Below are 5000 nucleotides of genomic sequence, written 5' to 3'. Positions count from 1 at the left end.
CATTTTTCATTGAAATCCTTCAGTGCCTTACAGTGTAGAAACGCATGTAAAAAATCTTCCTCATTGCATACTTTGCATATGGCACTTTGTTCCATCCCAATTTTTTTAAGTATAACATCAGTAAACAGCACCCTTTGTCTGATATAATACTCAGAATTTTCCAATTTGACCTCAATTATCTCCCCTTTCATGTTTTTCCAAATATCTTCTTCTTTTAAACCTTCAAATGTCTTCTGCCAAAATTTGTTTGCAACAGGTTTCTTAAAAATCATGTCAATGAAAAAAACATAAAACATTTTCACTGTACATTCTTTTAAAAGCCACAATTTCTCTCCCAGTATTGCGTACACATCCTTTTCTTCTTTCCCCCCTTCCATAGTTTCAACCTTTTCTATCCATTCTTTGGGTATTGCATTTTTTATAATTTCATACTTAGTTTTAAGTTCTTGTTTATTAAATTCTTCCTTTGCTTCCTCCATCACATCTACTATATACTGCATTGGTAAAAAGCCTTCTTTATATTCATATAAAACATCTCTTACTTTGACTATTCCAACTTCCATCAATTCTTTAAAATATATTTCCTTCCCTTGGTTTAAAATGCCGGTGTTTAGGAATAATGGCTGATTTAAGATGTTTTCTCTTCCATGTACGTTGTATTGAACGGTAGTTAAAAAATTCCTCCAAGCCCTTAAAACTTCTTTATAAAACATTGGCAACCCCTCTGTTATCCATTCTTGTGTTCTCATCCATAACACATTATCTCCCAGATTAAAATTCCCACATTTGTTTAAAAAAATCCCCATTGTTGTTTTCCATTCTGCTTTGTTTCCCTCATCCAGATACTTTTTGACTAATTTGACTCTCAGACTATTCTTCCTTTGCTCAACATCGATTAAACCCAAACCTCCTTTTCCCTCCATCCCTATTAAAGTATTGTACGCAATTCTAGCTGGTTTCCCTACCCATAAAAAATCTAAAAAACATCTTTTCAACCCTCTTTCCACCCACACCGGCATAGATGTCATATATAAAAAATACCACAGTTTTGAAGTCATTAAAACATTCAAGATTAAAACCTTCCCTTTTAAATTTAGTGCCCTCAATTTCCAAAAGTTCAGTCTTCTTTCAATGCTTCCCACTATTTCTTCCCACATGATTTCTCTAACTTTATCTTCATCTTTACCCATTAAAATTCCTAAAATCTTCATTTCTTTTACTTCCTTGAATTTAAAATTCTCTGCTAAGTCTGTCGTCTGCCCAAATCTCATATATGCAGTTTTTTCTTCATTTATTTTTCCTCCTGACCCCTTGCAAAATCTCTGTACTATTTCCATTACTTGTTTGACACTTTCTTCTTCTCTAGCAAAAATGGTAGTGTCATCAGCATATTGAAAAATTTTACTCTCTTTTCCTGTTTGTTCAATCTCTATTCCTTTAATTCCCCTTTCTTGCTTTATGGCTAGTCCAAGCGGTTCTGCCACCAATGAATATAGCAGGGCTGATAAAGGACACCCTTGTCTTATAGATCGTGTTATCCTAAAACATTTTGTTAAAAACCCATTACATTTTATTGTTGTCATTGCTCCCTTGTATAAAATTTGAATCCATTTAATAAAAATCTCCCCAAACCCAAAACTTTTTAAAATATCAAATAAATATTCGTGTTCCACCCTGTCAAAAGCTTTTTCAAAATCTAAGTTAATGATATAACCTCCTTTCCTTTTATCTCTCATGTACCTTATCGTGTCTTTTATACTCATTGTTACATCCGAAATGTCTTTCCCTTTTACTCCATATGCCTGATTTGTTGTTATTATATTTGGCATTATCTGTTTTAATCTATTCGCTAAAAGTTTTGCTAAAATCTTTAAATCAGTATTTAACATTGTGATAGGTCTATAATTTTTTAATTCATTTTTTTCCCCCTTTTTCTTGTATATTACCTTCATCAATCCCATTCCCATTCTTAACATCATTCCTCCTTTTTCAAAAATCTCATCATAAACATCTCTTAAAATATCTACTAAAAGGTCTTTAAAAGTTTGGTAAAACTCACTTCCTAGACCATCAATGCCTGGGCTTTTCTTTTTGTTCAATTCATTTATTGTACTTTCTATTTCTTCTTTACTTATTGTCTGATCGCATTCTTCCTTCTCCTCTTTACTCACTTTAATTTTTATTAATTCCATTAATTCCCTTTTTTCTCTCTCCTTTACTCCTTCCGTACTAAACAATTTTTCAAAATAGTTTTTAACCTCTTCTAAAATTTCCCCACATTCATGTACCATTTCACCATTTTCTTTTCGTATTTCTTTTATAGTTTCAACTCTTCCTTTTCTTTTTTCAAGATCAAAAAAAAACTTTGTGCATTTTTCTCCTTCTACCAGATATTTAGCTTTACACCTCAACATTGCCCCCTTATATCTATTCTCTTCCATCTCTTTCAGCTCTTCTTGTATTTCTTTTATTTTTTGAATATCTTCTGTTTCATCATTTACTTGCTTCTCCAGTCTTTCTCTTATTTCCTTTTCTTTATTCTTTTTGCATTTCTGTTTTAACACACAATAACTAATAGTGATTTTTTTCACTAAAAATTTCAAGTTCTCCCACCAGATCCTTTTGTCCTCTAAATACATTTCATTCTCTTTTTCTTTTTTTATTGTATCTTTTATTGTTGCCACATAATCCTCATCCTTTAAAATGTCTGTATTTAAAACCCATACCCCTGGCCCTCTTTTCCCAACATCCCAATCCAAATGTACAAAAAAAGGCTTATGATCACTTAACCTCGTTTCTTCATACCTTAACTTCTCTATAAAACATTCTAAATTCCTTGTACATAAAACCATATCTATTCGTGTTTGATAAATGAAATTTCCTACTATTTGTCTTCTCGAGTATTCTCTTTTGTGTTCATTCCTTTCCCTCCATACATCCATTATATTATTTTCCTCCATTAGTGATCTTAACTCTTTCCTTCCCGTATCGCTTTTGAAACCCATACCCTCCGCTATATCTTGTCTGCTAAAAACTGTATTAAAATCCCCCATCATAAGTATATATTTATAATTCCTCACAATTGTCTTGATAGTGTTAAAAAATGATCTCTTTTCTTCTTTTTTCGTTGGTGCATGTATGTTGACCAGTAATATGTTCTTCTCTTCGTAACTCATTTCCACTATCAAACATTTCCCTATTTCATCTTTGTATATTTCTTTACAGCTTACACCACTGTTTTCCCTTATTAAAATTGCCACACCTCTACCATTTCTTTCATCACCATTATTATACAGAATTTCACCATTCCACCTTTTCCTCATTTCATTTATAGACCTATCGGTCCAATTAGTTTCTTGTAGCATTATTATATCTTCTTTTTTACACATTTCTTTTACTTTATCAAACTTTCTTACATCTTGAAGTCCTCTTGCATTAAAAGTTACCAACTTTATGAGCATAAGACAGAAAAAAGTATTCATAAAAACCATCGTTTATCATTCAATCTCCCCCATGTCCTTTAACAGTTCAAATCGGTTTACATTTTTCAACAAGTCCTCTTTAACTACTTTTTTCCTTACCCCGCCCAAACTTGGTTTTACCTTGATCGATCTTCTTCTTTTCATTTGTATCCCAGCTTTGTCCTCCTTTTCCTCTTCACTGCCCATTTCAACAGTCTGTTCTTCATTTACAATCCTTTGATGTTCTATTTTGTCTAAAAGTATTTCAATGGTCTCTGCAATTTGCATCTCCGCTTCACCCCCTTGCTGTGATTGTTTATCCTGTATGCAACTTTCTTCTCTCTGTTCTCCTTTGTCCTTATTTTCGTTGGTTTCATTAATCTGTGTTGTTGTTGTTCCTTCCTCTTGCTCCTTTTCATTGTCATGCATCTGCCCACTCACACCTTTTTCATCTTCTTCCTCGTTTCCCATCCAGCGTTCACACTTGCTTAGCACCTCCTCGCAATCCGGGCATTTTACCACCCTGCAGTCCCTCGCCATGTGTCCTCTCTCATTGCATTTGTAACATATAAACTGCGGACAGTCTTTCACCATATGCTCTGGGCTCATGCACAACCTACATGTCTTTACCTGCTGGCTATGCATGACCCGAAAGTGCTGTGGTCCTTCTGCTGTGACAAACTTGGTGCTATACGGGAGTGAGATCACTTCTCTGGGGAATCTTGTTTTTACAAATCTTGTTCCATCTTCAATATTTGTGCCAGGATAAAACCGTCTCTTTATTTTAGAGATGGGGAGAACTCCCCATCCTTCCAATTTCTTTAAAATGTCCTCATCGTCCATGTAAACAGGGAGATGCATAAAAGAAACAACAAAATCTCTGTTTTGAAGTCTTGTTACCTCACAGGTTTTTCCTTTGATTAGTATTCCATTCATCAGCTCCTCGATGTCTTCCTCGGTCTCCAAAGTCACCTCATAACATCTTGTTTGTTTCGGTCGAACCGCCAAGATTTTCCCTTCTCCAACTTTTTCGGTCACTGACATTATAATATCCACTGCTCTCACATCATCCAAATCCATTAAGTCCACTGTTACTGTTGCTTCCTTTTTGTAAACTCTTTTCCAGGTTTCCTTCTTTGTTTCTTTTTCATGTCCATCTCTGTGTCTTTGTTCAAGATCGATTTCATTTCCACTCCGTGTTTCTCGTGCCATTGCTGTGGTCGTTGCCGGTAATCTATCCATTTTGAAAATTAAAGCCAAAAAAAACTCCCCCCCCAAACAGCGTGAGCTGCTGGGAGGAGAAAAAAAACAAACAAAAAAACTAAATAAAGCTTTTCCCAAAAAATAATGAACAAAACACAAATCAAAAAAGGTGAGCCTCTCTCACCAACTGCTCAAACTGCCCACTCACTTCCTGTATTACTCACTAGCGCCACCAGGTTGGTATGGCCGTAAGCGAAAAATGCTGCAAAGAGAGGGCTATTTAAAGAGCAGCCCATCTAATCGCCAGTATATTATATAAGTAGGAAAGAAAACCCA

Source organism: Carassius auratus, unplaced genomic scaffold (assembly GCF_003368295.1).
Source record: "Carassius auratus strain Wakin unplaced genomic scaffold, ASM336829v1 scaf_tig00217613, whole genome shotgun sequence".
NCBI classification, from domain to species: Eukaryota; Metazoa; Chordata; class Actinopteri; order Cypriniformes; family Cyprinidae; genus Carassius; species Carassius auratus.
The sequence above is the reverse complement of the archived record's forward strand: the minus strand, read 5'-3'. Positions refer to the sequence as shown.